This window comes from Camelus bactrianus, chromosome 13 (genome assembly GCF_048773025.1).
Source record: "Camelus bactrianus isolate YW-2024 breed Bactrian camel chromosome 13, ASM4877302v1, whole genome shotgun sequence".
NCBI lineage: Eukaryota > Metazoa > Chordata > Mammalia > Artiodactyla > Camelidae > Camelus > Camelus bactrianus.
This window is the reverse complement of record NC_133551.1, coordinates 26706173-26719862: the sequence shown is the minus strand read 5'-3', so window position 1 is coordinate 26719862 and position 13690 is coordinate 26706173. Positions and strand designations below refer to the sequence as shown.

At 37.7% G+C, this 13690-nt stretch overlaps 1 protein-coding gene and 1 long non-coding RNA gene across 2 annotated transcripts in view; one reads left to right on the top strand and one right to left on the bottom strand.

Annotated features, from left to right (window-relative positions):
- The window catches only part of LOC123619259 (uncharacterized), a 258225-nt gene extending 244539 nt beyond the window's left edge, over positions 1-13686 (top strand). Inside the window, exons 3-4 of the long non-coding RNA XR_006727809.2 lie at positions 333-444; positions 3558-13686. This is a non-coding gene — a long non-coding RNA (uncharacterized LOC123619259). The remainder of the gene's footprint in view (positions 1-332; positions 445-3557) is intronic.
- PTGER3 (prostaglandin E receptor 3) overlaps positions 1-13690 on the bottom strand; it is a 120171-nt gene that overhangs the window by 20553 nt on the left and 85928 nt on the right. The gene's annotated exons all lie outside the window — the stretch shown is intronic.

Below are 13690 nucleotides of genomic sequence, written 5' to 3'. Positions count from 1 at the left end.
TAAAATCTTTCAGCACACAACACACCGTCTCCCGACTAAACTTATCTTTCAGATATGATAAGAACTGGGGTCTTTACTTTTGGGGTAACATGTCTACCTTATGTTTAGCATAGTCCTTAAAACTCCATCACTGAAGAGTCAGTCTTTTGGTTTTTCTCTCATCTGTCTTCTGAGAGAATAAATACTTTATCAGTTAAAATCTAGGAAAGGAGGACGTTGACAGTTGGCTGAAAGCAATGTTTCAGTCGGAGGAAAAAGAGTAATAACCACAAAAGTACCCAGAAGGGGGAGAAGTTCCTGCTCAAGATGTTTTTTTTTTTTCCATTTTGCAGGCTTAATAGAGCCCTTTTGGCCCAAAACAAGGTGGATGCCGTTTAAACGCATGGGAAAATTAAAGGCTGCAACTGGTCTCATGTTGATAGGAATGTTATGAATATAAACATGGTGAGTTCGGGGTGAAGAAGGAAAGCAGGTAAAAATCACTTGTGACAATTGGAAATTCAGAACCAGGACTGGTGTCAGCTGGTATGGTTTTTATTTGGTGTCATCAAAGATGCCTATAACTTCGTGTTTCTTATCAACCATGTAACATTTCTCAGCAAACTACTGAAATAATATCACTTATTTGGTGTGAAGTGTATTGTAAGGTCCCCGACTCCAGCAACTTCAGTTATTGCTTTTAATGCAACACGTATCTTCTCTCAGCACAACAGATTTACCAGGCAGTGGAGCACAGCTAATAAAGGTTCTGTGTGTAATGGCCATACCCTGAATCGTGTGTGGGTTTAGGGCAGTGTGCTTCATGCCGTTACATTTCAGATAATTTCAGACTAGGTCATCAGACACATCCAAATGCATACTGATAACCTGAAGAAAAACCACAGCTCTTTCTGATGTGAGAGCTGGCTTCTCTGCATCACTGCACATTTTTTCTGCTCTTGGTACTTAGGAAGACACTGCTGTTTCCCCACATGCTGGCACAGGAAAGAACCAGAGGAAGCCTTTCTTTTTATCCCTCTATTTTCTCAAACTCCCTAGGTCAGATTCTCTACCTGCTTGCTCTTTCCAGAAATTTTCTAAAAGTCACATAATTTGCTACAATGTAAAAAGCTAAACGTATTGATCACCATTCCAGTATATTCCAGCTATTATTTCAGGCAATGTCCTTACGTTATATGATTTATTCCTGGCAGTAATTAAACAGATGTTATTATCTGTATTTTTTTTCCAGTATGAAAAAATGAGATTTAGCAATCTGCCCAGGGTCACTTGCTACTTATAAGAAGGATTTGGGGGGAAAATGTGGAATAGGGGTAATTCCTAGGAGCTGGTTTAGAAGGAGGGAAAAACAAAGCAGCAGAATTGCCCGTTGGCCCTGAGATTTCATTAACCATCTCTCTTCCTCTCCTCTCAAAGCCTTACCATTCAGCATCTATAAGTCAAGGTTGGGTTCCAAGAGCTAGTCGGCAATAGCAATAAAGCCTGGGAAAATACTCCCTTCTGAATACTGTTTGGTAAAAATGTACTTTTTAAGTTTGACAAGTTGTTAAATTTTATTTTATAAATCAGAATATATTCATAGAGAGGGAGTTCTTTATTAGAGTTCCTTAGAGAAGATCCGTGGATGAACCTTAGGAGATTTGAGAATCCTTTGAAACTAGTTCATGTGTATGAGTTTGAATTTTTGTAAGAGGGGAGTCCAAACGTTTCAAAATAGTCTCAGAGAGGTCTATGAATACCTGTACCACCCACCAAAAAAGGTGAAGAGCTATGAGCCTTGAATAATGTTTATGTGAACCTAGTCTCCCAAGTCTAAATGTTTCATTTGGTTACTAAATAAACAGTATTCTCTTCTTCTCTGAAAACAGGCTTCCTCTCTCCCACCCTGTCCTGCTCATGGGCTTCCCCAGGTGTCCTCCCTACTTCTATCTATTTTTACACATATATGTTTGTTGATTGCATGTAAGATATTAAATCCCTCATTTTGCACATTTCTGCTACATTCTCTAACATGCTATGTTCTATGGATCTACAAACCATGCTCACCTATTGCGACAAAGACTTTTATACGTCTTTGTATGACTTTTATATGTCTATATATCTTTATACAACTTTTATATGTCTTTAATAGTTTATGTGAACAGATGTATGCAATGTATGCAGAGAGCCAAAATAAAGAATGAAAGATATTAACAATCAGGTAGAGAAATGAGAAGCAAAATATCCCAGGAACCCAGGGAGGAGATGCACACTTATTAATGCTGAGATTTTGGCAGCCAAGGCAAAACAGAAATTGAAATGGTTACATAACTCTTCATATTTGATAATAAAAAGCAAACCTGTTTTTCAGAAGAGAAAACTTTCCTGGCACTAACTTCTATGGAGACGATTTCCCAGGTCTTCTATACATTGTTGATAACTTCTCTCAACAAGAACATCACCAGCCTCTCCTCCCTTCTACCCTCACCCCTATTCCATACTAGTTACACTCCACTGGGTTTGCAAAGTCTCAATGGTTTTCAGAACAGTGTCTCTTTCCCATGGGTTCACGGGCACCACTAAGGTCTTTCACTGATAATTCAGCTTCCTGATCAAAGCTTCTTGGCCACTCTTCCTTGATAGGGGAATGTACGTTTAACATGGGAATGTGGCCCAGAAAAAACTGAGTTTTAGAGACGTTAATCCATCATAAAATAACATTTCAGTTGTCTCTTTGGTTATTACTCATCATAACCATCTTTTCTGCAATTGGAGAGTAGCAGTCAAGTCGATGCTGAGCTTTCTGGAGACCTCCTGAAATGTGTACCTTCGAGGATGTTGATTAAGAAAAATTTATCAAAACATTTAAATGTCAGTCATTTGGGTATTGATATTCTGCTGTGAAACATAAGAACAATGACTTGAAGTCTCTACTCAATGAAAAACCACCATGTCTTTGCCCAAAGGTGGTAGCCAGGAATTTTGCAACCTCTAATGCTCTTTCTTGTGCCTGTTAATTTTACTTCACATAAATCAACTCTTGGCCACCTTGAAGCTCCTGAGTTTGTGGTAATTTGTTATAGAGCCATAAAAACGAATACACTGAGGTTGTGTCTCCTTTCACTGAAGTTAATATAATGCCTCTGAATCCTATTTAATGGTCATTTATTCTTAATTCATTTGAAGGTAATAATAGATTGGAAGAAACTGACTTTTTAAGGAATCCAGATATTTATATTCTTTCATTATCAATCTGAAACAAATGATTTTAAGAATTAAACCAGTTTCTTCTCCTCTTTCCAAAGATGTGTGTGTATATCTTCACCTCCTACTGAAAGTGTATATATTTTTTCATTTCTTTGTTTATCTATTTATTTATTTTTACCAAAACGAATGCTTCTATTATGGCAAAATTTTAGGTATTCATTACAAACTGATGAAAGGATCCTTTATGAGATAAGATGATGTTTGCAGGTAATAATCAAGTTTAAACACTTGTCACATCTATGTAAGAAGGACCTAACTGGTATCTATTCATTTAATCGACAAATATTAATGGAGTGACTACTTTATTTCAGGGCCTGTGCTAGACACTGAGGAGACATGGGTTAAAAAAAAAGAATATTCCCTGCCATCAAGGAGGACTTCAAGGAGCTTGCAATCCATGAAGAAAGAGGGGTAAATTAACTGGCTATTGAAATTTGATATGATGAGCAGACTGCTGGAGTAAGAACAGGGTACTGAAGAAATATACCAGAAGAATGTAAAATCCATCGGTCAGAAAAAAATTCACCAGGGCAGTAAAATAAAAACTAAGTCTTGACATACAGATGGCCAATAGGCACATGAAGAGATGCTCAACATTGCTAATTATTAGAGAAATGCAAATCAAAACTATAATAAGGTGTCACCTCACACAGTTCAGAATGATCATCGTTAAAAAGTCTGCAAATGGAGGGGGAGGGTATAGCTCAGTGGTAGAGCACATGCTTAGCATGCACAAGTCCTGGGTTCAATCCCCAGTACCTCCATAGTAAATAAATCAATAAACCTAATTACCTCCCCTCAAACAATTAAAAAAATTAAAGAAAAAAAAGTCTACAAATGGAAGATGCTGGAGAGGGTGTGGAGAAAAGGGAACACTTCTACACTGTTGGTGGGAATGTAATTCGGTGCAGCCATGATGGAGAACAGCATGGAAGTTCCTTAAAAACTAAAATTAGAGTTATCATATGATCCACGATCTCACTCCTGGGCATATAATTGGAAAAACTCTTAATTCGAAAAGATACATGCACCCCAATGTTCATAGCAGCACTATTTACAATAGCCAAGGCATGGAAGCAACTTAAATGTCCATTGACAGATGAGTGGATAAAGATGTGATATATATACACATATAATGGAATATTACTCAGCCATAAAAAGAAAAATGAATGAAATAATGCCATTTACAGGATAGGCCTAATGATTATCATACTAAGTGATGTAAGTCAGACAGACAAATATATGACATCACTTATATGTGGAATCTTTAAAAAGTGATATAAATGAGCTTATTTACAAAACAGAAATAGACTCACAGAAAACAAATCTATGGTTACCAAAGAGGAAAGTAGTGGGGGATAAATTAGGAGTCTGGGATTAGCAGATACAAACTACTGTATATAAAATAGATAAACAATAAGATCCTACTGTGTAGCACAGGGAACTATATTCAATATCTTGTAATAACCTATAATGGAAAAGAATCTGAAAAAGAACATATATATATATATATATATATATATATATATATATATACACACATATACACATATATCTGAATCACTTTTCTGTGTATCTGAAACTAACACAGTGTTGTAAATCAACTATACTTCAATGAAAAAAATTAAAATGAAAAATAAAAATAAAAAAAGTTTTTAGAAACTATGTCTTGAAAGAGGACGAGATAGCAACAGGATGAGGTGGTGGGGGTGAGAATTAGAATCTGAGCTGAGGAAAAGCCTCAGCCAAGTCCAGGATGCTGCAGATGAGCCTGGTACATAAGGAACTAAACCAAGAATAGAAGTATAAAGGTCCTCAGTTCTTAAGGACCATATATGTGGTGCTAAAAAGTTTGGAATTAATTCTGGAGAAATGAGAAATTCTTAAAACTTCCAATCAACAAAGTGCCAAAGCTATATTTCTGCTTTAGAAATATCTCCATGGCTGCAGCATGGAGAGCTGATACGGAAGAGAGGACACTTTGGCTGCACAGTGAATAGGTTTTGGTGTGGGACACTGAGGATAGAGCCGGGGCTTATAGAGTAAACCCTAAGATAAGGGCAGCTTGAACTAATTTAGCTGCAATGGGGAAAGAGACAAATGGACAGACTCCAGGCATTAATGAGGTAGATTTGGCACATATATGGATATAACAGGAGGGATGGAACATCATCCAGGCTGATTCTGGGGTTGGTGGCCAGGGCACAGGAGCCCTGGGGAAGAAGCAGGCTTTGGAAGCAGGTTGTGAGTGGCACTGAATGTAATGTCCAGCCAGCCATTGGATATACAGGCGGGAAGTCCCAACAGGAGAGATACTTGGGAGCCATTAGCATGTGGATGTGAATTTAAGCCACATGATCCACAAAGAATATGCTATGCAAAGGGAATCAGTTAAATCTCTGGGGAACATCAAAAGGAATATTTAGGTGAAGAGCATTTTGCAGACGTAGATGTACCTAAGTGTCTTCAATCCAATTTGAAGTTGGTCACCCCCCGCCAAAACAAAAAAAACAAAAAGCAACAACAACAAAAACAAATCTAGAAATCTAGATGGCTTTGGACTCTCTGTACCAATTAAAGAAATCCATGATGCTTCTTTATTATTTTACATGATTAATTAAATACAAAATATGAAAATGAAGGGATCTTTTAAAGACATAAAAATTAACCATTGTTTATTATATTTACATATCATTTAAAGCAGTTGGCTAGTTTTGCTTTCAAGTATATTTCACTTTTATCTTATTTCAGAGAACAGAAAGTTTGTTCTATATTTTCATACTCACCAAACTGGGTTAGCGTTAAGTCTTATTCAACTTTAAATTTTGAAACAAAGACAAAACTTTGGAGGCAAACTCAAATCTGTAGCTAAAAGACTGCAGTCTGGAATGCAGGTATCTATTTCAAAATGCCATTTATACCTTTCTTCAAAAAAAGAAGGGTGGAATATAGTACATTTTAGCAAAAGACTTCCTTAAAATTCTTTGTGATATAGAAATAAAAATAGAAATCAGAACTCAGAAGAGGATGAAAAGCTAAGACATTAAATATGAGTCTGTGCTCATGCATCACGCTTGAGCCTGAGCACCAGATTAAACAGGGCAGGTCAAATCACGGTAGAGTTCTTCAGCAAAATTAACTCAACTATGATTTGTAAATTATATTGTTGAAATTATAATGATGATTTGTAAAATTTACCATCATTTCCTAACTGAAAGGGAATATCCATGTTTGGGGAATCATTCCATGATGGTGTCATATTTTGAAAACATTTTACATTTTTATTTACTGAATTTAGTAGCATTATTTAAGGAACTTCAAGCATTTTCTAACATCTGGGTGTTATTTCATTGTTTATTTGGCATTTTTTAAATTACCCAATAGGATCTTTCATTGGAGTTTTTGATTCATGTTTCTAACTCACTCAGTGGTCACATGATCATTTTTTGTTTGTTTGTTTGTTTTTAATGGAGATACTAGGGATTGAACCCAGGACCTTGTGCATACTAAGCATGCACTCTACCACTGAGCTATCCCTACCCCTACTGCTATTTGTATCAAGAGAGATTCTTGCTTGAATCAGCTAGAGAATATACTTGACATCTGTAATTTTTGATCACTCATTTCCTTCACCTTTGATTCTGGTAATAACACTTTGATCATCCTTCTTGGAGCCATTTGCCTTTATTCTAGTTCATGAGGTGCTTTAGCACCAACCCCAGGCCATAGTACTTAGTTCAAGAAGGGAAGTATAATTCCAATTAGGCTAATGTCTCCATCAGCAATATTCAGTAGAACTATCGAGAAGTTGTGAGAAGATGAAGCATTTTTTTCCCACTGAGATGGCTTAACTAGTAGGATGACAGCCTGGAGCTGCTGCTGGTTATCTTGCCATCACGAAACGATAACCTTCCTGAGAATGAAACCAATGGAGAGGAATGCATAACAAAAGACATAAAACACCCAGATTCTTCATACATCATCTGAGCACCAGACTCTTCCAAAGCCCCAGACCCTTCAGTTATTTCATCAGTAAATATCCTTTTTGAAAGCCAGTGCAAGGTGCGGTTTTTTGGTTGTTATTTAACAACCCAAAAGTCCAGATGAGCTTGGATATCATTTCTCTGTATATCTCTCAGGAGGTGAAGTTTTATTATGTGTATCTATTTAATGCTGAGCACTGTATCTGACATATGGTAGACACTCAGGAAATATCTACTGGTACTGAGTGAAGAAGTCGAATGCTGCCTACCATGTCATTTTTGCTTATGTCTTTTTACTTCCTTGTCTCTTCATGAGAATATTCTGCCCAATTGGTGCCTTATCATCACTGGATTTTAATTAGAGGGAGTAGATAAAAAGGGTTACTATTTAAGTCCTCGCTCTTCCTTGCCACCAGAGCCAATCAGTTACAACATTTGTCTTCCAAATGCCAAGTCCTACGTAGTTTTTCTTTCTTCATCTCACTACCACCGTCTTAATGAGACCTTCCCAGCTGAATAGGGTAAAAGCCTGGTGACGGATTTCCACGTCTCTAGACTGTTTCTTCTCCAACTCATTTAACACAAAGTAATGAGAGACATCTATCTAATTATGGTTTCTGGCTGTGGTTGTCATACAAATTACAGAGGCTGTACATAAGGGAACTAACCCTGTGCGTGGCGTGTCGATTAATATTAAAATCTCCACAACTATGAAGACAGCACAGGAATATGAACAGGGACTTTTTGGGGGTACTGACTATATACTTGGTGCTTTACTTTTGCTAATTTACCTTTCCATTTACTCTTTGAGGAACTCAGGTGAAGAACCCAAAGCTCAGAGAGCTTAAATAACGACTCCTGTCGCATAATTAGCTAGTGGCTGAGAATATATTAAAACCCAGGGTGCCTGACATCAAAGTCTTTGCTTAATTTTCCTGCTATTACCTATTGCTTCTCTCTACAATGTAACTCTTATATTTTCTGAGCTTAAAAACAAACTAGACATAGCCCCTTCTAACTTGGAGAAACTGAAAGCAGTGAGACACAAAATCTGATCCAAGAAAATGCGCCCCAACACCCTGCTACAGATCCTGCTTCAATGTTCTGTTTGACATTCCTATCTCCAGCGGGATTGTGGCTCAGATCTGACCCCCGGCCCGTCTGGCTGGAGTCCTGACTGGTTTTGCTCCAGGAATCAGGTGTGCGTGGTCACAGGTCTCATGTCCTGTTACACTTTACTTTCCCTCGTTGGTTTGCCCCTGCGTGTCCTTGAGTAGGTTTACATCATTCCTGGTACAACTACGTAAGAAGGTTCTCAGTGACCTGAAGCAGCATGGTAAATTAGAACAGCAGTAAATTCAAGGGACCCAGACCTGGGTTTAAATCTTCACCTCAGTGGTGTATTTTTGGGAAAGTCAGTTATCTGCTATATGACTTTGTTTCCTCATTGGTAAAATAGAGGTAAGAATTTTAACTTTAAGGGTGAGTGTTAGAATTAAACATGACCTCATATATGGATATATCCAGCACCGCGTTTCAGCTAAAGCAGATGCTCAACAAACTCACTTTCCCTTACCCTCCAAATGTAAAGGGGAGCTCCACATGTCTAGAAAAATAATGCAAGTGAACTTTTGCATCAGAGAACACGCTGCTGTAGACGGCTCATCGAGCTTCAGTTTGCTCTGCCGGGACTCAGCAGAGCTGGTGGGGTCACGCACGGCTTCGTCAGTGTTCAGTCCTTGCAACGCAAATAAGCAGCGTGATATTGTTTAGAGACAGTTACACTCCATAAACTTTTGTTTATTTATCTATGCATATAGGATCTAAAAACGTACACTTTTACATGCTATGGTTTGTTTTGTTTTGGTAGGATGCATGATTGTTTGTGCTTGGGATTCCTAAGGAACAAAATATTTTTTTTAATGCCCATATTAATCAAAACATAACCTAAGTACCAGAGAACACAAGCACAGATTTCATCAGGGCTGAAGACATAGTGGGTGTAGTGGAAGAGTAGGGTTTGCCTGTAATGCCTGAGGGAGAGCCTGACCATGCCTCACTGCCCGAGGACCGAGTGACCACTGTCATAGTTGAAACCAACACTCCCTGACAAAGTGAACATGAACCTTTGAGCTGCACATGTTGCCATTAATCTGAAAATAGCTGCATACTAATGCACACTCATTTTTGTGTTATGTAAAGAAAGTGGAGAGACATATCTAATCACCGAGACTGGAGACTGGCACACTTCCATGTACGATTAGTTTAGCAAGCGTGTCTGATTATTCTTTCATGTACTTCATTCCTGTACAAGATATTTTTAAATTATACAGAAACCGATAAGCATGTCTTTCTGAAGCAGGCCTTGCACCGAGAAAGAAAAATGATCGGCAGCATTTAATCTAAATTGAGAATAATTTCTCAAGTCGATCCACATTCTGGGCATAATTAAGATTATGAGTCCTTGGTCAAATGCTTGAAAATTAAGGTGAATATTCTGATCTTGGTCAAACTGGCATTCATTGAATGGGATGTGTGAAGTCTTTGTTAAAGTTACTACATTTTCAGGATGATACTCAACTGCAGTTATGTTATAAGTCTAAGTTTTCTTTTCATTTTCTTACCAATCTGAAACATGCACATCAGTTTAAATTCTCAAGTCTTGAGTAAAAATGTCAGAGAGGACATCTTGTATTTTTGTCACAAAGTAAAGACATTTCCTACAGAAACCTTTGTCCTCAGCTCTAAACAACAAGGATTTACCATATAGCACAGGGAACTCTATTCAGTGTCTTATAATAAACTAGAACAGAAAAGGATCTGAAAAAGTTTTATATGTATATAAAACTGAATCACTTTGCTTTACACCTGAAGCTAACACAACATTATACATCAACTATACTTTAATCAAAAAAAATGTTTTAAAAAGTTGGAGACAGGGAGACCAGGGAAAGCCAAGGAAGAAGCAGTGTGAGATGCCAGCTCACGATTTATATCCACTCAAATGTATTAGTACTAATACATTTTAATACCAGGAAGGATCTTCAGTGGGGCTGCTACAACTTTCTGCATTCTTTGCTACAATTCAGCCTTTACTTTAAATGCTCCTAACCAGACAGAGGTCGGGTGTGAATTAAAGGAAAGACCAGAGCCAAGATGGGAGCTGAGCTACTCCTGAGAATTCTACTCTTGTTGTGGATTCTTCTCTTTCTAAAATAGTTCCTCTATCTATAGCTATCATAAAGGGGAAAAAAAGATGAATGTTTTTTTCATGTTTCTCAAAGGCTCTGCCAGTATTAAAATAAGTTCTTAGAGTTAAATATTGGAATAGATTCAAATATAATTTGTATCTTATCTACAGAGCTTCTCCATTGTCTCTTCATGTGTGGGGTAAAGGATTTAAGAGAAAACTTTTTAGTGATGGGGAGGAAGTCACACACACACACACACACACACATACACACACACGTGCATATACATGGATATGCCCACAGAAAAAGATACAAAAGGTCTCTTACAAAACTGTTGGAACGGTGTAAGTCTCTGGGGTTAAGATCACTTCATTTAAATTTAGTATTTTGTAATTTTTTATGTGCAAAATACAGTCACACATTCTCTCTATACCCTAAATCGCTTTCTGATGTTGAATGATGTGAGTAGTCAGGCAACATTAAATTAACCCCACATCTCTAAATTGTCCAAAGAGATCGAGGACCTCCTCTTAAGGTGTCCTACAACACCGGAGAATATCTGAAACACGACTTAGCAGGAAGTGGGGATCATTCCAGACAAAGGGAGTAACATGTTTAAAATTGGAGTCAAGAAATGTAAACTCATTCAGAAGAGTACATCTCAAGGGACTCTTTCCCTTGAATGAAGTCAGATGATGAAGTTAGAAAAATGGTAAAGGTCATGATGGATTTTGTAAGCCTGGTGAAAGAGTTTGGAAAGCAAAGATACGCATCATTAACTGAAAAGAGAAAAATGTCAAGGACATTTGTACTGAGATTCAGCTTGCTAAAGAGTTGTGCAGTCACTGATGCATTCCAGTCGGGGCTGCTCACATTTTGGTCAGGTTGTCATCTGTTAAGAGACACACATGGCACAGATAAGTGAAGATCTGGGTACTCCTGAGGAGCTCTGTTCAATACAATGTTCTGCACCGTCCAGTAAATGCTAAACACTTATGGTTATTGAAAACTTCAAGTGAGGCTAGTGCAGTGAGGATGGTAATGGCCTTTAGGGCAATGGACAGTGAAGGGAAAACAGAGATAGGCTTGTTGGGGACTAAATGCTAGGAAATATGGACATAACTCCAAAATCTACAAATCCAGAGCAACATTGAGAACATAGCCAATTTCAGTGGCTGTGGAACACACCACATCTAAAGAGTGAATGTGTCCAAGTCCAGAGGCATATTCCAGCACAATCTGGCAGAAGTTAAGGAGCAGAGCAGGCTTGTAGGAAAGGCAGAAAAATTCTTCTAGACCTGATTCTTTGAAGCAGAGTTGTTTCAGAAACACAAGGTGTAGTTCCCACAGATTGACATTTGTTGGTCTTAAAGGAGAAACATACTAAAGTAAACATCCTACTGCCTATGAAGGGATTAACCAAGAAGAAAACAAAGTAGACACTTTGAGGGTCTTTCTTGTGCATCTAGAACTGTTGATTGTGCATTGGTAAATATCTCCCACTCCAAAATGAACACAATTTATAAATGAGCATTAGTCCAGAACTGTGAGGGGTTCCTTTTCAGTAAGTGCTGGTCTCTTTGCCTGTAGACCTAGACTCTAAAGTAATAGAGGCAACTGATCAAGAAGAATTGCGACAGGCCTGCAGAACTAATTCCTTCACATCACTGAGTCGTAAGTTCCTTGTAAGTAAACTGAGAGAGTGGGTTTGTCCATCTTTCAGAGAGAAAAAGGAGCATGATCTGTTAGCAAACCACTACTTTCAGGCAAAATCAGACTAAAAATATAAGAAAGTCAAATATGCAACAAATGTATTTTAGAGTGGGATTCTGTTCCACAGAGACCTACGCTGATAACAATTTCATAATTATGTCTCACCTTTTTGGACATAACGCCTTATAATAAATTCCAGCATTTCATGCTACTCTTTAAGTTTATTCTTTTCCTTTGTAAATGAAGACAGTATTAATCATTTTCATTTTAATGTGTCCAATAAAATCTAAATGTTAACTATCCATTACATGCTTCATTAGTTTCACTTTCATCTTAACTGTATTCCTACCCTGACTTTTTATCACTAGCTTATGCATATTTGTATTTTCATTTTCCACTCATTTTTTTAAACAAGAGAAAATGGCAATAAAATATTCAAATAATTTTGTAATAACACTGCTCAAGACCAACTTAGAGATACTGTATAACCTACAGAAAGACATAGTGAGAAATAAATGTTTGCTAGCTGATTATAAATCTCCAAATTTGGCACAGAAAATGTCATGTCAGAGTGCCACTGCGTAATTCATGAAAACACAGGTGTACTTAAAGACAGATGTATCAAAGCCAAGCGTAACCTCCTCTGTTCCCTGTACTTCACTATTGCTTGCATTTAGTTTAGATTTCTAGGTTTGTATGTGTTGGGGAGACATGCTTTCAGCAGGGAAATGTATAGCTTATAAGAGGTGGAGGTTGACTGGGCAACACGAGTAGAGAGAAGGGGAGGAGTACCAGTGTTTACTGAGAGCCACCTAGGTACTTAAGAATGCACTTCATTATCTCACTTACTCTGCGTTACAGCCCCTTAACTCATCACACAGATATTTCTTTGCTACCTGCAATGTGGCAGGCACTGTGCTTGGTAGAGACAAGGCTGGACAAGAACAAGACAGTCTCTGCCCTTATGAAACTCACCTTCTAGTTTCACAAACTCACAGAAAACAAGAAAATAAACAGACAAGCAAAAACAAATGACAAATTGAGAGGCACCATGAAGGAAACAAATGAGCAGAGGTAGCAAATAAGAGGAAATGATGACAGACAGGAAGATGGAGAAAGACTGCTTTGAGAAAGGATTGAAGTGTTAATCAAAGGAAGAAATAGAGCTTTCCATGTAAGAAATAGAAGAAAAAGAATGGGCTAGCATGTGCAAAGGCCCTGGGATAAGAAAGCTGCTTATGTCTACTGAGTAATGAATGGGTTGGGAGGCAGAAAATTCATTAGGAGGCTACTGGTGATCTAGCTGAGAGATGAGTTTCTCCTGAATTAGGAGAGTTAGAGATGAAGAAAGAGTCATGGTATAAAGACATATTTTGGACACAGAGATATATTTTATGGTAGTACTTGCACATTTACTTATTAATATCTCCCACATAACAGATGAGAAGGAGCCTTAACTAAACCTCTTACAGTAACTTCAAGATGGGTTGAGAACCCTGCCTTCTTTTAAGCCCTTTCACTGCATCAGACTTTGTTTTATTAATTCAAGGTCAATCT